Source organism: Chlorocebus sabaeus, chromosome 5 (genome assembly GCF_047675955.1).
Source record: "Chlorocebus sabaeus isolate Y175 chromosome 5, mChlSab1.0.hap1, whole genome shotgun sequence".
In the NCBI taxonomy this organism is placed as follows: domain Eukaryota; kingdom Metazoa; phylum Chordata; class Mammalia; order Primates; family Cercopithecidae; genus Chlorocebus; species Chlorocebus sabaeus.
Window position 1 is genome coordinate 46,494,101 of NC_132908.1, and position 21,908 is coordinate 46,516,008.

Sequence of the window (21,908 nt, forward strand, 5' to 3'; positions counted from 1 at the left end):
AGTGACAGCTTATCAGGAAATCAAAAATATGTTATTGGAAACTGAAGGAAAGGGGATACTTGATATTTGGTGGCAGAAACCTAAGTGAAATTATGACTCACAGTTATGTGGGAACAAGAACTTTCATGGATAAACTTGGATACTTAGCTAAGTAGATTTCCAAGCAAAATGTGGAAGGTATGGGCTGGTTTCTTCTTGCTGCTAAAAAGAAAAAAGATTAAGAAAAGAACTGTTAAAGAGGTGGGGCGCAGCGCTCATGCCTGTAATCCCAGCACTTTGGGAGGCTGAGGTGGGTGGATCACATGAGATCGGGAGTTCAAGACCAGCCTGACCAATATGGAGAAACCTCGTCTATACTAAAAATACAAAAATTAGCTGGGCATGGTGGCGCATGCCTGTAATCCCAGCTACTCCCAGCTACTCAGGAGGCTGAGGCAGGAGAATCGCTTGAATTCAGAAGGCGGAGGTTACGGTGAGCTGAGATCATGCCATTGCACTCCAGCCTGGGTGACAGAGCAAGACTCTGTCTCAAAAACAAACTGTTAAAAATGAAGCAGAAATTAATGATTTTGCAAATTCTCAGATTGCAGAAATACTCTAACAGATTTACTTACAAGAAAGTATGCTCTGGAGAAAAAGCTGAAGGTAGGACTGCACATATTGCTAATATCTCAGAAAAATCAAAATACCAGGGTATTGAGTATTGAGTCACGCCAAAGGCTCTTTGACGAGATTAAGGGTGTGACTTGCAGATCTCCTAGATCAAATTAGAGAGCATCTAGGAAATTTGGGGGCATTGCTCTGGAGCGATCTCAGCAAAAGACAAAAGTAGAGAAGGGATTATCCAGGAAATATCTGTGGAGGACCATCTTGAATAATGGAGAAAATACCCATGACATACACCGGAGACTCACAAGGTTCTTGAAAAGTTTATACTGGCAGAAACACTGCCAGCTTGAACCAAAAAGGACAGAGAGAGTACAAGATGAAAGAAGTCTGTTGGACACCCAAAACTTCACAAGCAGGAAACAGGTTAATAAAACTACTCAGATGGAAGTACATGCTACCTTTCATGGGGAAAAAAGGGATGATTAAGGGGGCAGAACCTCAAGCCCAGAGGGTGGTGCCACGACCCATAGTGGATGAGATTACTACTGGACCAGGTTCAGATTCCAGAACTGTGTAACCATGGGCAAGCATATCCCCTCTTTGTGCTTTCATTTCCCCAACTCTTGATAGAGAGAATCTGATGAACAGGTCTCTAAGAGGCTTTGTAGCTCTTAGAGTCTGTTATCAATTAATGATGTCTATGCCTGCCCTGGGTACAGAATAAGTCTCAGGTGGTAGGTATCCCAGCTGTCTACTATCTCCTAGTTTGGGTGGTTTTTTAATTCAGCATATATTTAGGGAGGCTGCTCTAAATACCCAGTTTTCCAAAGGGTGTAGAGGTACCCAGCATTCTTAGGTTTCTATGCTCTTATCTGCCCAGTCTCTGTGTCAATTAATCACTGTTTAAACATTAAACGCTAAAGCAACCCTTTACTGCTTTGAAGTAATACATACACACACAGAGAGAGAGACAGAGAGAGAGAGAGAGAGAGAGAGAGAGAGAGAGAGAGATAGAATCCCTTTAATGGTAGCATCAGTACTGCATCTAGATATCTGACTTTCCTAAAGGGATAGGAGAAGTGTAAAGGATTAAGTTTGACCCCTGGGACATCAAAAGCCCACCCTGGGAAAGGAAAGAGATGAGGCTGTCAGGGGTTCTTTCCTCAGAGGTAGGCCAAGGAGCCCCACAAAGGTGAACAGAATCTGACATGGCTCTGCCTGAAATCTTGAGTTAGAATTATGCTATTAGCAAAAATAATAGCAGCTCCTATTCACTCATTCCTCCTCCAGGGAGCTGAGACTTTCTTACGAATGTGATCTCATCATCCCCAAGGAATACAGCAAGGAAAAGTAGGGATCATTCTTTCGGTTTGGGAGAAAAAAGACTCAGAGGTGACTGGACATCTCAAAGATAGAGAACGGCCAGGCCTGCCCTTCTCCAGCCAGCTCTGGGGGCTGCTGAAATGCCATGTGACAGTGAACAGCTGCCACCAAAGCCCTTAACAAAACTTCCAGGGACGCAAAACTTAGCTTAGGCTGCTAAGCTTGAAGAAACTCCATCAATTGCAGGGAGACGTCAGTCCTGAGGGACAGCAGAGCCATGAGTAAGAGCGTACACTGGCTTGCTCAGCCATCATTAGCTGTGAGACCACAGGCAAGTTACTGCCCCTCTCTTAGTGCGTATGTCCTTATCCACAGGATGGGGAAACTAAAAGTAACTACCTTACAAAGTGGTTAATGTTCACATACTGCTAAACATTGGATGAACATTGGCTAAAGAAAATAAAGGGGTTCCTAATGTAACTGACAGTATTATCATTCATCGTAAATCCCATCATCTATAGGGCATTTAACATTTTGCACAGTACCTCACACCCATTGTTTATTTGACATCTGGAGCAACTCTGTGCAGTGGTGGTGGTCGTGGTGGTTTTGTTACTGTTATTATCCCCGTATTACAAGTAAGTGGGGTGCCACACACCCAGGTATCCTGGGATGGAACCCAGCATCCCATCCCGTTAGTGAATCCCTTTCACCCTCATGAACAGCTGAGCTTACACAGTAAGTTGTGTGGTCACCCCAGGAATGAGGAAAAAGAACAGAGAGGTTAGGTCATATCCTGACATCACAAAGTGACTGGAAGAGCTGGACTTGAACTTCCAGCCTGGGGCTCTTAGCCAGCTGGACAAGGAGAAATGATGCCCTGAGCAGTGGGTCATAGGTTACCATGGCTATCCTCCCACTGGACAGTCTGGGGGCCACCCAGTTATCAGTATTAGTGATTTGGTAAAACTGCCAACATTTACAAATCAAGAATTCCCAATGTTGTTGTTGTTGTTGTTGTTCCCTAATTCACAGTCACTTCTGGGTTGTTTTGTTTTGTTTTGTTTTCTCCTTAGAGATAGGGTCTCCCTCTGTCACCCAGGCTGTAGTGCAGTGATGCAATCATGGCTCACTGCAGACTCAACCTCCTGGGCTCAAGCAATCCTCCTGCCTCAGCCTCCCAAGTAGCTGGGACCACAGTTGCGTGCCACCATGCCTGGCTAATTTAAATTTTTTTTTTTTGTAGAGACAGGGTCTCTCTGTGTCTGTCACGCAGGCTGGTCTCAAACTCCTGGCCTCAAGTGATCCTCCTGCCTCAGGCTACCAAAGCACTGGGATTACAGTCATGAGCCACCACGCCTGGCCCACTTGTGGTTTTTCTTGAAGGAGAAGGCCTGGGAGCAGACTCTGCATCTGGCATGTGGAAGATGGAGCTCAGCTGGGGCTTCTTGGAGCAGGGCCTCCCACCTCCCTGCATGTCCAGCACCCCAGGACTTCCCTCCCCATTAGGGGGTGTCCCGGGCCCTGAAGGTATCTATGTTTGTCTGGTGGCTGAGAGCCAGCAGCAGGGCTTAGACTCCCAGCTCCCCCACTTACAATGTGTGTGACCTTAGCCAAGTGAATGACCGTTGCTCCGTTTTACAGATGGAGAAATCTGTCTCAGTTTTCACATCTGTAAAATGGGTATGACTATATATAGACCCAGCTATAGAGTTGTTTTAAAGATGAAATCAGTGAATATCTGTAAGGAGTTATATATGACAAATGTTGTATAATGCCTAAAATAGTCACCGGCTACTGGCTCCCAGCTCACCATAAGGTGGTCACAGGACAAGGAGAGGCTGGCAATGGCTGGGATGGTTTGAATGGACACAAGACACAGTGTCATCTCCCTGAGCCCTGATTGATAACCAAGAGGGTCTAAACTAAACCTACAGTTACCCGTGCACAAGATGGTTTTCAAGCAAAGCAAACTCAACCTGCCAAAATTATCAGAGGGCCCCTGCCGTTCACAATCCCAGGACATCAGCCCTGAAAGGAGTTTCAAGACCCCTCATTATAAAGGTGGAACCCAACGCTCTCATTATACAAACAGAGAATCTAAGGCACCGGCAGCCGTCCATGGCTTGGACGTGGGTCCCTCAGCTCATGGTGGAGGGGGTGGGGGACAAGGCTCAGACTCCCAGCACACCCCCCTCCCCCGCCCCCACACGGCTCCTGGACATGCAGGGCAAGGACACGTCCACCTTTCCCCTTGAAGCCTCTGACCTCGCAGAACACACAGCCTGCCAGGCAGCTCCATCCCTTAGACAAATTTACTTAGCACTGATATTGAAAATGCAATTGAGCTCGAGTTTTATTGCAGAAATTAAACAGACTAGGAAAGGGGGAAAAAAAAAAAAGCCAGTGCTCATCAACTCACCCGAGAGCTGGCTGTGATCAAACTTGCTAAAGAGGAGCGTAGTGATCAACTCCTGCCAACAAGGAAGAGCCCCCCAAGTCTGCCCCTACAAGGGACTCCCCAAGGGTGCTAGGAACTCAGGAGCTCTGGAAGGTTCTCCTGCCAGCCTCCTGCTGTGGGCCTCCTGCGCACCCTGACATCGCCTGCCCGCCTTTTCACAAGGAGTTGGTGCCTTGTGAAGTCATCTCTGTGAGCCTCACAAAGCAACACCGCCAAGGGCCTGCGCAAAGGGCGCACTGCTCCACTCGAGAGAAAGCAAAATGCTTTCGGGGTTGAATCACTGTTTTTCTTGACTCCCTTTGGAGATCGGCAGAGCCCACATTCGGCCGTGTTCGTGGACCTGGGACTGGAAACAGCTGCGCTCTAATTACATGTAAAGTGTACCAAAACATCCCTTTTATCACAGACTGGAAATCTGTTAGCATCTGTCTCTCCTTTGTTTCTTCCACAAGATACAAGCTTGTTTCTACATTTTTCTCACCTGTAGCGGTGATTAAAATTCATTATAAATGAAAGGAGTGAACAGAGAAACAAGTTCCTCTGTGTACCGTTCTAAACTCAAATTAGAAACAGCTGTTTGCTAATTCATGCAGTGATGTTTTGTCGTGCTCTGTGAATCAATAATAACTCACCCTATTGCTGCAGAAATTTTTGGATAATCCATATATTTAATGCGGCATTGGATTCTCCAGACAGGGCTGCAGCGGCGAAACCTCAGGCGGGTGGGAGGGGACTTGGGCTCCCCACTCGGGAGGTGTCCCCTGCTGCCCAGAGAACCCCAAACTCAGAGCTGCCCAGCACTTCTACGCCCCACACAAGTCTTGGGAGGACCAGAAGGAAACCCTGAACGGGTTCCTCATCTCCTTCCCTCCCCGAGAACCACCAAAAAAAAAAAAAAAAAAAAAGAACTCAACTCTGATTAAACGCAAACCACACACATCCTCCAGCCGCCGGAGGGAACAGCAAAATTAAAAGTCTAATTGGTACTCGGAACAATTTAAAACTATTAAGTATAGGTGAAGCTTTTCTGTAAGAAAATAATCCTTTGATTGGGATTAGGCATGTTTGGATAGCATTTTTCCCATTTACACATTTTAGCTGCAGAAGTTAGAGCTAAGGTCTGGATGTGCTCAGGAGCCTCTGAGAGATGTTCAGGCATCCCCTTTGCCACTTCCAGGGAAAGGGGTGGGTAGGGTTCCAGAGCTACATCCCCATCTGATGACTTGGAGGAAGCAGATATTCTTTCTCCTTTGCAGGGAGGGAGATAGACAACACTTTTGGAGGCTTGTACTGCCACTGTGGCATGCCAAACCTGCTCTATCCTGGCTAACACATTCCCATCCTTCAAGACACTGCCTTCAGGAAGCCTTCCCTGACTGCCTCTGTCATCCTCACTGACTTCAGGGCACTGCCTGTTTATATTTGAGTGCTTGGGGTGTCCCTGTGTCTCCTGCACCTTTCTGGGTCTGGGGCATCGTCATAGTGAACCACTTTTTGAACTTCAGACTGGTAGCCTCTGCAGAGCCCTTTCTGTGGCCAGACATGGTGCCAAGCTCTTCGTAAGCTCCATTTTGTTAAACCCTCACCTCCATCCTATGTGGTGACTACCACCACCATTAACCCCCATCTTACAGATCAAACATATAAGACATAGAGAGGGTGAGGGCCCTGACTTCCACAGCAATTAAGTAGAAGGAGCCTGGAATAACTCCATAGTTCTCCAGAAAGCCATCAAGACCACCCACTGTCATCAAAGAGGTACACTGAGCATGCCTCGCCCTCTCCAGCTCCTAAGCCTTCATTCAAGCCGTGGTGGTCACTGCCCACCGAAGCCCAAGCCATGACTTGGGGCCCAGCTCTGCCCACCTCCCCAAGCATCTCACAGGTGGTGGTGGCAGGAGTGGTCTCCCGTGTGGCTAAGAGTAGGTCCTCATTTCCTCCTTTCCTGGTGTTCATCTGGGCCTACAGAAGATGGCAGTCCAATACGTCCTGGGGGGCACAGGGCACAGGTCCCAGGTAGGGGCACGGACAAGGAGCTCATGCTGTCCCTGCAGGGTTGTAGGGAGCTTTTCCTTGGCCAAGGCCACTGCCTGCCAGAAGCTCCAAGCCTGGGAGGGCTGGGAATGGAAAGGCACAGACGAGGTGCCATCGTGGGAGGCTGGGGCACTCAAATTGGGCTTTGAAGAAGGAGTAGGAGCTCCACGGACCTGTGCTCTTCGAAACATGGGCTACCTCCCATTGGTAGGACCTGTGATCATTTTAGGGAGCAGCCAAGATGGTCTTAAATAACCCTGATGCACAAATGAGAAAGTTAGCGCCCTTTCCATTCTGTTGTCAGCCTTCAGATCAGGCCAGGGAGAAAGGCTGTCTCTAACTCCTCTCCAGCATTTCAACAAAAGAGAGGGCAGACCCTAGGCTTAGCATTTCCAGAACACAGCAACTCCTGGCTAGAATAGCACGAGCATGGAATTGTCTTCAGTTTTGTTTTTTATTTACTTTTAAGGTTACTGTCATCTTACAGTAAATGATACTGGTTTTCCATTTGCAGAATGAAGTAAATGAATTAATTTAACCACAAAAAGAACCAGCAAAGAAAAATACTAAGTGAATCATAGCATCAGTGATACTCAAGTGTTGCAAGAATCACAGTAGAGATATGCAAATCACTAAAGCCTGGGACCCCCAGATACAGAGAGATGGGAGGAGAAGGCCTCCCGGAAGAAGGAATGGTGGGAGCCATGGCTGAAGCTTGGGTATCAATGGGAGAAGCAGCTTAGAAGATGCAATGAGAGCCCATCGTCAAGACCTTAAATACCAAGCAAAGGAGCCAAGAACTCCACTCCACAGGCCCCGCAACCACCAACACTATCTGAAAAACTAGCTCATGAGTAAATGGGATCCGGACTCCCCAGCCCAGGGCTCTTTCTAGACCTCCCATAACTCCAGGTCTACAAATGACTGAGATTTAAATGATTACTAGCCTATAAGCAGAACCCATTTCAAGGAAAACAGTGATCAGTGGCCCCAACAACCCAGGGCTCTCGACAGCCAAGATCAGGTGCCCCTGCAGGAGAAAACCCTTGCACAATCAGCATGGGGTCCCCTTCCAAGTGGGGGCTGAACACTCAAGTCACTGTGGACAGCAGAAGTATCAACTCCCCCCACAAGGACCCCTGCTGGGGCACTGAGGGGGATGGGCGCACCATCCTTCAGTGAGTCCAACCTAGTCAACTTTTCCTCCACTTTTGGAATAAATTGCCATGTCCTCTGTGAAACAGCCACAGTGTTCCCAAATACACACCATAGACCTCCACATGCTGGACAAGCGTCTGCTCCCACAGGAGGGGAGGGTGGAAGTCGAAAGCCCCAGAACAGCATCCATCTCACGGTCACTTCGCCCCTGAACCCACACTGCTAAATTACTTTTCTTCCACAAACCCACGCAGTCTTTCCCTTGCAGAGCACATACAATTGAAGCGCTGAATGCTAAGTGGGTGCACGAGGTAACTCCATTGGGGATTTTGTTCATCCCGTCCAGGGCAAGTCTCCAACTCTCCAAGTGTCTGTCCCACCTCCCTCTCTCCTCCAACCCTCACCCTGGCTACCTAGGGACCCAAGTCAAAGGTCTTCTAACTTCTAGTCCTCCATACCATCTATACTGGGATGGAGGACTGAATGCAGCTGGTTTATGTGACTTTCTTACCAGAGATGCAGACAGAGGAAGCTCTCAATGCAAATGGGCAAGCGGAGGCCAGGTGCGGTGGCTCGCGCCTATAATCCCAGCACTTTGGGAGGCTGAGGTGGGTGGATCACCTGAGGTCAGGAGTTCGAGACCAGCCTGGCCAACATGGTGAAACTCTGTCTCTACTAAAATTATAAAAATTAGCCAGGTGTGGTGGTGCACGCCTGTAACCCCCACTACTCGGGAGGCTGAAGCAGGAGGATCACTTGAACCCAGGAAGCAGAGGTTGCAGTGAGCCAAGATTGCACCACTACATCCAGCCTGGACAACAGAGCAAGACTCTCTAAAAAAAAAAAAAGGCAAGCAGGCAAATGGATGACCAAGTTCATCTTGTAATTTTCCCAAAAACCAGTATCAGAGAAAACCCCATAATGCCTCCAAGCTAGAACTCTGAGCTTAGACCAACTGGCGACACTGAAGAATAATTAATAGGCTATATTTTGGATTCTATATCATACATTGCATATGACATATAGGTCTAATCAATGACATTTATTAAGTGCCACATATTTCTTGGGTGTTTGATCCATGCCACATGTTGTCTCATTTTATTTTTTGTCTCCAAGAAAAAAAATTGAGTTGTCTCGTTTTAATATTCACAGCAATCTGATGTGTTCCTATTACCAGCCCCATTTTATAGATGAGAAAACTGAGGCTTATAAAGGTTAATTGACAGGCTCAGGGCCTTACAGGTGGAAATGGCCTAGCAGGGCTTTGAACACAGGTTCACTGACCTCAGAGGCTATGTTCCTAACCACCACGGGATGTGAGTTTGTGAACCACCATGTCCCAGGGACAGAGAGGGAGTGACACCTACTCAGGGGCACAAGCATTCTCCCAAGGAGGTGGCCTCCCGTGGAGCCCGGCCTGAAAGCATGTCTGGATTGGGTCCATATTCTCAGCCCAGACACCTCCCAGGGTGACACACTCCTTTGGCTGGAGACTTCCACAGACAAGGTGTACACACTGTCTGACCTCAAATCACAGATCCCCTGCTTCTCAGTCAAATCCCATCCAGGGCCCAGCCCCAGGGTCCCACCCCACGCACCTGGAGGATGGAGAAACTCCCCAAAAACACTCCCTGTCTCTGGCCATGTGCCAGGTGCCCTCCAGCAGCTCCAGGAGACAGTCATGAGCTTGGTCCCATTTTATGGAAGGGAACGCTGAGGGACGGAGGAACTCAGGGACCTGGTGCGTGCATAGCGGCCAGTGGCCCCCTGGGAGTTCAGCAGCTGAGGGGACAGTCTGAGTAAAAGGGCTTGAGGCCCCACCTCCAGGTGTCTGCCTGTCTCAAGCTTGACCCCAAAGGCAGGAGATGTGATGCCCCCAGGGACAACCTTCACCTAAAAGGACCTGGAGCCAGTGGGCTCCTCTGAAGACCATTCCTGGGGCATCCTGCACAGACACGAAGGTTTTGGCAGGTTCAAGACCAGCGGTCTATAGCAGCAGGCTCAACACTGCACCCCAAAATCGGCCTTTCCCTGGCCCTGTCTCCTCCGTCCGACTTCCTGGGAGTGCCTCCTCGACACATACACTGCACTAAGCCCTTGCCTCAGGCTCTGTGTTCAGGGGCCCTCCCTGCCACACTGACTAAGGTACAACTGCCACACATGGTGGCACCAGACTCAGAAGCCACGTCCTTCAGCCTGCACAGCCCCCTCCAGAGCCCCGTCTCTGCACCTGTCAGGATTTGCCATATTCAAGTCACTGAGAGGCCACCGTCAGGGTCTGTGTCCTATACTATTACTCAACCTTGTCCTTTCAATGACCTTAGGACTAACAATGCCAGGTACCCAAGTGTAATCCTAAATCATGATATTGAGGAAATCATGAGTATGATGTTTTGGTAATGCTCATTAAAATAAAGATGTAGTTGGGTTAAACATGCATGAACCACCAGAAACTGGGCTGGGCAGCCCTAGATGTGGTACAGGTCCTGCTGCCCTGGCCCATACTGCAGTGACTGCAGCTCTTGGTCTGTCCCTCTCCCCCTCCAGACAGGGCAGTGCAGGGACGGGGTGCCCCTTCATAGCTGCTGTATCCCCAGTTCCATGCCTGGCCAGAGGCAGGCAGGAGAGAAGAGGTGGGCTGGGCGCTGTAAGGAGCCCAGGGCCTGAGGAGGGCCAGGAAGAGAAGAGCCAGAGCATTTTCGAGGATGTACTGGGCTAGCCAAGCAGCCCCTCTGCAGGCCCCACTCACCCCTAAACTCACCAAATCTACGACATGGCAGAGGAAATTCCAATTTTCCCCTAATTTTCATGTTTCCACCCCTAGAGTAATTATCATCGTGGACTTTGCGGCTGGGCTGTCAAGCCTCATGGCTGAAGGCTGCCCCAGCCCTGCATGTGGGTCTTCCGCCCTTTCCCAGCATCGCTGACCCTTTCCTAGGAACCCCCTCCCCAGCGCCCCGCCTGTCCCTGCTTTCTCAGCCTGAGTGGCCACCACCTCCTCCCACTGGAAGCAGGCCCTCATCTGTGTGCCTCATTGTGTGCCTCATTGTGTGCCCCTGCTCAACAAACAGACCTGAACATCAGTCACACTCACCGGCTACTTCCTACATGCCAGGCTTTCTTAAAATCTACATTATCTATTTACTTATCATATTAGTCTTTGATGTTTTACTTGTTTGGGGTGGGGGTTGGGTTTTACAATTTCAAATAGAGTCCCACTCTGTTGCCCAAGCTGCAGTGTGGTGGCGCAATCATAGCTCACTGTGGCCTCAACCTCCTAGGCTCATGTGATCCTCCCACCTCAGCCTCCCAAGTAGCCATCACGCCTGGCTAATTTTTTTTCATTTTTTTGTAGAAATGAGGTCTCACTATGTATGTTGCTAGGCTGATCTCAAACTCCTGGGCTAAACCAATCCTCCTGCCTCAGCCTCCCAAAGTGTCAGAATTGCAGGCGTGAGCCACTGTGCTGGGCTGTTTTACTTAATTAATATATTTAAGCCACACATAATCCTATCACTAGACCCATTTTACAGATGTATTGTGCACTGTACACATCAGGATACTGAGGCCCTTGAGGTCTGAGGGAGGGACTTGCCCCAGGGCAGAGTCCAGCAGAGCCAGGAGAATCTGGTCGCCTAACTCATCAGCTGTATGAAACGTTGAGATGTGGGGTTTATGGGAAACACACCCCTGACACATGTATGCTCAAGAGGAGGCCGGGTGGACAGATGTAATGCAGGGGAGAGAGAAACTGATGGAGAGCTATCAGTCATCCTGGATCCTGCACATGGCACACGGGGCGCTTCACGTGCCCAACACTGCAGGCACTGGTACACTCCTCATAGTGGGGTCTGGAAAGGGGAGATGCCATCCCCATCCCAGCTCAAGCTGACAGCACCCCTGAGGGTAGTGCTGGGCCTACAGTCTGCCACGGGCGGCCTCATGGTCCCCAGCTGGTTCCCAGCTCCTCCCAGCACCCAGCACACAGTAGTCCCTCAATATTTGCGAAATGAGTCAATGGATGCACACTTTAGTCAGGTCTCTCGTCAGGGCGGGGTACAGGGCCAGAAGGGAGCGGCACCTTCCTTCCTCCTCCTCCACCTGCACTATACCTCTCAACCACTTCCCTTATGCTTTTTTATCTTCTTCCAAGAATGTGATTAAGGTTTCCTCGAAGGTACTCCTGGCTTAGAACTGCCTGGAGACAATTCTGATAAGCCCTGGATTCCTGGATTCCTAGGAGCCCCCACAAGGTGCCTGGCAATAACTATCTGCTTGATGAATGAATGAATGAATGAATGAATGAATGAATGAATGAATACCTGGTCTATGGGAAGCTCTTTGTAACTGTGGTATGAATAAATGAATAAATGAATAAATGGATGGATGGATGGATGGATGGATGGATGGATGGATGGATGGATGAATGGATGGATGGATGAAATATTGAAGTCCAGGGCTTTGTCTAAAGGAGGCACTTGAAAACTATGGTATGAATGAATACAGAATGAGAAAATGAGAAAATGAATGCATGAATGAATAGCCTAATCACAAAGAAGCAGCAAGGAGTCACTCAAGAGACCCCTGTAAGGTGGGGCTGAGGAGTTGGGGACAGAGCTTCCAGCTGGAAGCCAGGGAGTAAATGAGCCTGACCTGGCCACCCTCCTGACCACCTGGGTCCAGTGGGGCTGTCCCCAGCAGAGCCTGTCCAGTATCACCAAGGTCCCTGGGACTCCCTCTCATTACAGCAGAATGCAATTACTCCAGTCTTCAGTGGGGCCTGAATTTGTTAGGAATTTTTTTGAAAGAGTCTCTTGGAGCCAGGGAAGCAGCAAGGGTATGGGGGTCAAGATGCATGGATGGAGGCAGAAGGAACAGCCCAGCTACCCAGCCTCAGCCTGAATCCTGGAGAAATGGCATTAAAACAAAGGAGACACGGAGCTGGATGGGGCGGGGTGCGGTGGCGGGGGGCTTACTCATTCAGACCAGAGCCAAACAAATGGATAGATTTAATAAGATAATAAGCTTAGATTCCATGCTCTTAAAGATACAGACTCAGGCCGGGTGCGGTGACTCACACCTATAATCCCAGCACTTTGGGAGGCCGAGGTGGGCGGATCACCTGAGGTTAGGCGTTCGAGACCAGCCTGGCCAACATGGTGAAACCTTGTCTCTATTGAAAACACAAAAATTAGCTGGGCGTGGTGGTGGGCACCTGTAATCCCAGCTACTCAGGAGGCTGAAGCAGAAGAATTGCTTGAACCTGGGAGGCAGAGGTTGCAGTAAGCTGAGATCGCACCACTGCACTCCAGCCTGGGTGACAGAGGGAGACTTCATCTCAAAAAAAAAGATACAGACTCAACAGTGGGATTTGGGGTGGGGGTCTCCATATTTTTCCAGGAAAACCCCCTCAAGTGGATGCCTTTCTTTACATACCACACTGGAGAATAAGGGTATGTGAGTATGCATGTATATGCGTGCAGGCATGTGTGTCTTCCCCACCAGGGGGGACCCCCAAAACTCACCAGAAACTTCCTTACTTCCTAACCAGGACATGTGAACAAATGCACCCCTCCACAAGGAATGCACAGCCAAGCAGTACCCTTGTAACTTTTTCAGGAGGAAGTCGGGCCAGTCAAGCACAAGTCGGTGTTACCTCCTTCCCAGCCTGGGCTTCCCTCTCTCTGTCCAATGGACCAACAGTAAAAAGTGAGCACTTCCCGCTCATCTTGGGAAACTCCTCGCATCCACTCACTCGATCAGCCAGCGACTGCACTGTTGAAATATTTATGGAGTGCCTCGTCTGTGCCAGGCTCTGCTGCAATTTCTGGGGCAGTGGGCACACCCAGCAAAGCCCTGCACCATGGAGGCTGCATTCCGGGGGCATCAGGATCATGTCCAAGAAGGCTCTGGAGCCAAAGAGCCTCCGTTCAAATCACAGCTCCACCACTGACCAGTGGTGTAAACCAGGATACATTAATGGACCTCTCTAATCTTCACCAAGAGGAAAAACAGGCAGAATCCCTTCTGCCTCCTCGGATTGTGCAGAGGATGAGATCAGATACCGCAGGTGAAGCACGCTGGCCCCGTGCTTGGCACATGGCACATGCTCAATGAACAGATCATTGTGTGTGGTTTCCAGACCACTGGCAGCAAGCATGGAAACCGCTGGGCAGAGCTGTGGTTCACCGTGAGACCCCCGCCCTTGGGGAACTCCACCCCTACTCCGAGGTTACCCTTCCCACAGGCATCCCCAATTTATCACCTCCTTATGTCACTCCTGCCAATGTCACGTCATAAAGAAAGCCAGTGACCCGAAGGGCTCTGGTCCACCCCACGCAGTCCTTAAATCCCTTCTCCAAAGAGGTTTGGTCCCTTCCAGTGAAGGGGAATCCACTCCCTTCTGAACTCCCTTAGTCTCCAAGAAGAAATGACCTCCTGATGAGCCCCAAAGGAGGGCCTGCAGACCTCCTCTCAGGGACAGGAATAACAGGACCCCCCTGACTCCAACCATCCTCCAAGAGGAAGGACAAACAGCGAGTCACCTGCTATATGGCAGCCATTTTTTAAAATGACATTGCAATTTACATTCATTTATTCCTTCTATAAATATGAATAAGTGCCTACTCTGCCAGCCCTGTTCGAGGATCTGGGGATAGGGTATGAAGAAACAAAGTCCTTGCCCTCAGTGAGCTTACAATGCAAAGAGAAGAGACTAAATCTTCCTGCTGAAGAAGGAATAAATCAGTCTGTAGTAAATCAGGTGTTGCTATGAAGAAATGCAGGGCAGGAAAAGGGTGGATGGTGGGGTGCCACTCTGGACAGGTGACAAGGCAACACTTGAGCAGACACTAGAAGCAAACAAGGCAGCAGGCCAAGGTGGAATCTAGAGAGACAGGATCCTGGGCAGGGATCTAGCAGGTGCAAGCACCCTGAAGCCAGAGCATGCAAACTTTTCAGGGCACATTTTCTGAGATGCCTGCGTGGGGCTCAGTGTGAAGGTATGTGCCCTGCCTTCTAAGATCACAGACCAAGCTGTCATCCAAAACCCCACAGGGACCCAAAATCCAACCCCAGCATCAACTCACTGTGTGATCTGACGCTGGTCTCTCAACCTCTCTGATCTTGGTTTCGGCAACAGCTAATCAGAACTGAGCATTATCCAAGCAGGCGCTGGCAGAAGAGGCCCCCAGAGTCCTCCCAAGTCTGCAGCTCTGTGCAACGCGCACCCACCATTCCTCTCCACCCCATCGCGCCATTCTCACACCCTGCGCCAGCAACACCACGCAGGATTGGTACTCCTGCCAAAATAGCTATTAACCCAGTAGCCAATAATAACACGTTATCCTATCAATTTGCTTCTGAAACGCTGTGTAATTGCAGAACCTAAGTTTGCCATCTCGGTAGCCTGGTTACCACATAAACAGAAAGAAACTCACCAGCCTCCTCCTGGGGAGAACAAGTGGCTGGCCACGAGAAACACCGGATTACCACCGAGGCTCCCCAGTCCCCGTGGAGGCCCTACGGATTCTGTCAGGAGTCATGGTCTGGCGTTCAGTCGTTCAGAGGCTGGTCTCAATGTCCCCTTAGCATGCCGCCCCTGTGACTGGAGAGGGGACCAGTGCCCAGGATGGGATGGCTTTTTAGGTGGCAAAGTCAGGCCCGGCAGCTGCACTCTGGTGGCCTCCCTCCTGGCCAGTGGTGCAGGAAGCGGGACAGACATGAGGCTTCGGGAGGGCATGGGAGAGGGCAGGAGCCAGAGGCAGGCAAGCACTTGGGTGCAAAAACCATCACAGATGCAAGCCCGCCCTCCCCACGGGAGACAGCGGGGGATAGGAGGTCAATGGGTGGGGCACAGAGGGAAGGACAGGAGAGAGGCAAGGGAGAGGAGAGAGGCAAGGGAGGGGCTCCAGACCTAGGAGTCAGGGTGCGCCCCAGGGTCCGCCCATCCCCTTGCCGCAGGGCTCGACCCAGGTCTGACACCCTGGCCACCACCACCTGCTTGGCAGCTGGCCGCCCACTTTTCCTCTCTCATTCCAGAGAAAACGTTTCCTTCCTTCTGGATTTCATTCCACTCTCAGCAAACATTCTGCTCCCCACCGCGCCGGGAGCCTCTCTAAGGGGACTCGGCGTTCCGGTGCAGACACCAGCCTGTTTTATTCATTCTTCCCCCTTCCAGCCCAGCCGCCCCCTCATCACTGTCCTGTGCCTCCGCTTACCTCTCCGCCTGCTCACCAGGGCATCCCAGGGCAAGCTGGCCGATGCCAAGAGGGCCAGAACCTGAGCCCGGGTTCCCAGGACCCGGCGGCAGGGCAGGCGAGGGCTGGAGAGGCGCTTCCCACCGGCCCACTGGTGATCTCAGCCACGGGACGCATCCCCACCCGCCCGCCTGGGCCGGCGGCGAAGGATGGGCCGAGGGTGTGCTGCTCCCGCGGCGGCGCTTGGCGGAGGACCCAGCTAGCGGGAGAGGAAGGGCCTTGGGGAAGAAAAGGGGCTGGGAAAAGGCACAGATGGGGAGGGAGAGGACAGAGGAGGCCCAGGGCTCAGGCCACGCGGCCAGATGTTGACCCAGTTGAGGGATCCAGGCCCCGGGGGCGACCGGGGAGTTCTGGCCCCCCTGCCAGCTCTGAGATTCTACAGACACGGAGGAGGGCCTGAGGCCGGCGCCATGCCAGGGCCTGGCGCTGAGGCTGGGGTTAAAGGGAGGATCACGGAGAGGGAGCAAAGGGTCTCTCTCGGACACTGCCCCTGTCTGCCAGGACAGGGTGGGGGGACGGCCCCTGGGAGGCCCCTGGGTGGGGTGGGTGGGGAGCTGTCTGCGGGAAGCAGCTCTCAGCAAATGAAAACCAGGCCTTGGAAACTGGCCGGGCCACAGCCAGGGCACAGCTCCAGGGAAAACCCCGCTGCTCACCGAAAGGTGCCCCAACCAGAGCGAAAGGTGGTGTTAAAACGAACGAGCTAGGAGGGGCCAGGCAGCTTGAGCGGGATCAGGGGTGGCCCCTGGCTGCAGCCCCACAGTCCCTGCTCTTTTGTGCTCTGAACGCCCCTCATTGTGGGCACATTGTACTCCCAAGGCCTGCTTGCCTGTAAGTGCTGTAAAAAGCCAACTAACTGCGCAATTTTCTTCCCTTGGCTTCCCTCTGCTCAGCCTTGGTCAGGTTCTCAGCAGAGCTGGGCCTGGGGCTGGGGACTGGCCTGGCCGGGCAGGCCTGAGGTCCCCACTACCGCCATATTTGGAAATTCAACTCTCAACAGTGCATTGAGGCCTAAGGGGCGGCACTTCCAAATTGGTGGGACCCCAGGGTCCTGCCATCAAGAGCTTGGTGGATAGCGGCATTCAGTAAATACAGACGTCACCCACACATCCTTTCATTCATTCATTCATTCACCCATTTGGTTATTCACAGGATGTCTCTGATGTGCCTACAACCCAGCAGGCACTTAGGTGGTGAGGGTAGGAGGGTGAGCCACACTGGCAGCTCTTGGCCTGCGGAGCTCACAGCCTAGCGAGAGGGACAACATTTGATCCTCTGTGTTTGCTAGGAGAAGTGTATGGGGCCTGGGGGGAGAACAGGGGCGCGGTGAGGGTGCCAGAGCCCTCCTGGAAAAAGCAGGCTCTCCGTGGAGACCAGCAGGATGAAGAAGAATTCGCCAAGTGAAGGAAGCAAGGGGCAGAAATGAGCTCCACGCAGCAGGACCAGCAAGAGCAAAGGCCTGGTAGTGAGACTGAGGTCTCTGACAGGCTTCATGGAGCCTCCTCAGCTCCTCGCTCTCAGCCACAGTGGGTGGCCCAGCCCTGGCATCGCCGCCCCCCACCCCAGCTCACAGTCTCGGGGAGCTCCCCATCAGCACCTCTGGAGGCCAATCCCACAAAGCCATCATCCAGCTGTCTCTTTCCCAGCTGAAGTTCTAGTTAAAAATGTTTTCATATGTTTATTTTTAAGGGGGGATGGGAAGACAGAAGGGAGACCTGAAGGTCTTTTTCTTTTCAGAAAAAAAGAAAATTAATAAATAAATACAGCCTCAAGAAAAGGGCATGGAAAGGTCTCTGCATCTGTAACCACTGAACAAATTAAAATTAGCTCATTTAATCAGCTCCTAATGGCCTGGCTGTCCCGAGTGGGTCTCAGAACACAGCAAACTTCACAGCAGAAATGTGCAGGCCAATGTCAGTTTATCCTACAACAAAGGGATTTTCTAAATAGTGCGATCAAAACGCAGTGAAGGCCGGGGAGAGCTGGGGAGACGGAATGCGGCCCCCCAGATCCTGGCTGGCCCCCGCCTCCCAGCTTCGTCCCTTTGAACGGAATTGTTCTTTTGGCTTTTGTTCTAATTATCTAAACATGTGTGTAACTCTGTTCTACAAAGAGTGTTTTAACCAGCAGAGGCAGTAACTGTAGCCCCTACCATACGTTCCTGGGGCCCCGCTCCCAATCCTCATGCCTTTAATACCTCCCCATTCCCCACCTGCCTTCAACAGAGGCGTAAACACACCTACGACACACAGTCACCTACACACGCCAGTTACATTCACAAAGAGTTACAAACACACACAGTTCTATATACACAATCACGTATTACACCAGCTACATACACATAATTATAAGTGAACAGTTACATACACGCACGGTTGCCTATTCTACATGCATAAAGTTACAGACACACAGTTCTATACACACAGTCACATATAACACATTACATATGCATGGTTATATAGACTCAGTTGCATGCATGCATGCACAGACATACCCAGAGTTATATACACCACACACAAGTACATGTGCACACAATACACACAGCTCCTCCAGCTCCTGCCTAACAGCTGGAGATGGGGGAGGCCCAGCTCACCAGAGCCCCAGGGAGGGCCGCTGGGTGCACACCTGAGGCCCAGGCTGGTAGTAAGGACTCTTATTTCCCTGGAGTAGTTTCTCTATGCAACTTGCCACCTGGGCTAAATCATTAGGGCAATGGAGGAGGGGAAACAAAAGGCCAGTGGAGGGGGGCTGGGACCCCAGAAAAAAAGGGCAAGGTGGGAAAGCACAATGCCGGGGGTAAGCACAAGCCCATGGCCCAGTGGGGAGGAAGGAAGCCAGCCCCATCACCGACTCCATCACCAACACCGACCTCAAATTCTCTTCCCATGGCCTCTAAACCGGCCAGTCTGCAGCTCTGCCTTTAGGCCCAGAGCCGCCTTGGGTGCTCAGCCCACAGGGAAATAAGCCTGGAGTCAGCCAGATCTGGTTGAAATCCCAACTCCACCACTTACTAACTCAGCCTCCCCTTCCTCATCCAAAAAACAAGAAACAATAGTAGTCCCTATCTCAAGGGGCAGTTGTGCTGGTTTCATTAGAGATGCCAGTAAAATGCCTAGTCCAGAACAAACTGGCTCAGTGTTTGCCACTCTGGCAACTGAAAGGTGTGGGCATGGAGGCCCGAGAGGAGACCATCAGACAGCGCGGGTCAGGGCACAGCCAGACAAGAGCTAGCCATTTGACTACTTTCAATTTCTTATTCAACCCTCATCCCCAGAGTGTGGAAGGGGAGAATTTTAAAACTGGATAAAAGAAATTACAGGGTAAAAAGAGGAACCAACTGGGATGGAGGGAAGCCTTCAGAAAACTTCTGGCCCAGAGTCAGACCATATCTTCTGAAGACCTGCTCTATTGGTATTTACAGCAACACCCTGGGGTAAAAGCAATTGTTATCTCCATGTCACAGAAAAGGAAACCGAGGGCTGGGCACAGTGGCCGATGCCTATAATCCCAGCATTTTGGGAGGCTGAGGTAGGAGGACCCCTTGAGCCCAGGAGTTCAAAACCAGCTTGGGCAGCATAGCAAGACCCTATCTTTACAAAAAAATTTAAAATAATTTAGCCAGGTGTGGTGGTACACACCTGTAGTCCCAGTTACTTGGGAGGCTAAGGCCAGGGGATCACTTGAGCCCAGGAACTTGAGGGGGCAGTGAGCTATAACTGTGCCACTGCACTGCAGCCTGGGCAACAGAGTGAGACCCTGTCTCAAAAATAATAATAATAAAGAAGAGGAGCATGAGGCTTAGGGAGGTGAGGAGGCTGGGCTGGCAGAGGCAGCGTGCAAACAGGCCTGTGTGGCTGCAAGCTGCATGCTAATGCCCAGCCCTGCTCCACCTTCCTTCCCGAGGCAACCTGTTCTCCCAACTGCAAACTTTCCTTAGCAGGACTCCGGCAGGTAGGAGAGCCTGAAGTTGGCTTCTGGCTCTGGGAACTACAAGAGCCTCAGACCACCCAACCTAGACCCAGGAGTGTGGCCCTCTTCCATGCAGTTCACCAAGTCCTCACGCCCCTACCCCCCACCCCCTCCCATGCTGAGCAGGAGGTGGGAAAGAACCTGTACACAGAGTCGTTACCGTAAAATGGGAAAACATTATACAGACTTGGAAACTGAGGCCCCAAAATGGCAGGGGTGGGAGGCTCAAGCTCCCACAACTCAGAGGCTGACTCTGCAAACCTTGAGTCCTCCCGGGATGGGACTCCTACCTTCCTTGCCCTGCACCTATTAGGTGAGCAGCATTGTTGAGACCCCAGGGAGTGCTCAGAAAAAGAACCTGGACACAGGCTCCATCCAGAAGGTCCCACTGAGCTAGTGGTAGCTGTCCTGGTCCTGTTTAGGGATCCTGTTTTCCACTTGATTGGTAGGGCCCAAACTGACTCCTGGAACCCCTGGAGGTCGGCCAAGATACAGGGCAGGTGGCAGGAGGGTCAGAGCCACCTGAGGCAGCCTCAGTACAGGTAGTAGGACCTGGGGAAACAGCTCCCACTAACCCACTAACGCTGCAGACCCACAGCCTGCAGGCTCTCCCAGCCCCATCCCCAGTAAGCACCAGGCCCCCAGGAGGAAGGAGGGGTGGGCAGGGAGATGAGCATATGGGCTTGTGTTTCAATCTTGGCTCTGTCATCTACATGCTGTGTGACCTGGGGCAAGTGACCTCCCCTCTCTGAGCCACAAACTTCAACTATAAAATGAAGATGGTAACAATGCATGACTCCTTCCTTGCTTGAGGACTGAAGGGAAGTTTCTAGCTCAGTGCCTGGTCCCCCTTCCCCAGTGGTTAACCCTCAGTAAGCACAGGAAGTGGGGAGGGGAGAGTGCAGCATGGTCTTAAATCCATCTCAACCAGGCGCCGACAGCTCATGGCTGTAATCCCAGCACTTTGGGAGGCCAAGGCAGGCAGATCATCTGAGGTCAGGAGTTCGAGACCAGCCTGACCAACATGAAGAAACCCTGTCTGTACTAAAAATACAAAATTAGCCAGGTGTGGTGGTGCATGCCTGTAATCCTAGCTACTCAGGAGGCTGAGGTGGGAGAATCACTTGAACCCGGGAGGCAGAGGTTGCGGGGAGCCGAGATCGTTCCATTGCACTCCAGCCTGGGCAACAAGAGCGAAACTCCATTAAAAAAGAAAGGAGAGGGGAGAGGAGAGAGGGAGAAAGAAATCCATCTTATCTCCTACATGGCATCCCTAGAGGCCCAGGCCACCATCCCCAAGGAGCGGGATATGGGGCACCCTTCTTTCTGACGCAGCAGGACTGTCCCCTGCCTGCCATGGACTCCTCTCAGCCATTCTTGAGCTAAGCCCAGCAGGCAGCCTACAGGGCAGCCCAGAGGATGTAGCCAGGCCAGGTGGGATGCAAACCTCATCCTATGGGATCTGGGCCCACCAGGTAGGAGTTGGACCTAGAGACCCCTTGGAAAGCCCAAAACTTCACTCTCTTACCATCAGGATTCAGAAGAGAACCACAAGAAAAAACAGTTGGTGATATCTCCCCCCGCATAGACTCCCTCCCACAGTCTATGTCACCCCTCACTGTCCAGGTCACCCCACACACAAAGCCCAGCTGGGCTAGGAAATCGGGCCCTAGTCAGGGCTCCTGCTTCCTTACTCCAGGGCCAGACAGCCCTACACAAGCTTCCCTTCTCCAAGCCTCAGTTTCCCCTCCTTGGCTCTGCTTACTTCACAGGGCTGCAATGAGGGTCAGAGGGGAATGATGGCTGTGGAGATGCTTTGTAAACTGTTGATTGCCATTGCCACACACGGGATTATTGAGGATAACCAAGATAGAAAGGGGAGGAGACGCCAAGGGCAAGTCAAATCTGTGTGTTCCCCTGCATCAGGGCAGTGGCCCCACCACGAGAAGAGAGGAAAAAAGGCCAAGAAGACAAACTCAGGGAGGCTCACGCCAGGGCTGGACACTCCCTCCAGGGGCCCAGAGTTGCAGGCAGCAGCTGCTGCAGTCCGGCAGTTCTGTTTGGTGACACTGGAAGGGGAAAGCAGACAGCATGGGTCT

The 21,908-nt window shown here is 51.5% G+C and overlaps 1 protein-coding gene across 5 annotated transcripts in view; it reads right to left on the bottom strand.

The window, feature by feature from the left end:
- ZNF423 (zinc finger protein 423) overlaps positions 1-21,908 on the bottom strand; it is a 369,045-nt gene that overhangs the window by 161,458 nt on the left and 185,679 nt on the right. The window contains exon 1 of one of the 5 annotated variants that reach the window (XM_007992764.3): positions 15,805-16,275. The exons of 3 other annotated variants lie outside the window; for them this stretch is intronic. The gene's annotated coding sequence lies outside the window, so the exon portion shown is untranslated. Of the gene's footprint in view, positions 1-14,673; positions 14,779-15,804; positions 16,276-21,908 lie in introns of those variants that run through there. One more of the 5 variants, XM_007992773.3, reaches the window with a different exon arrangement.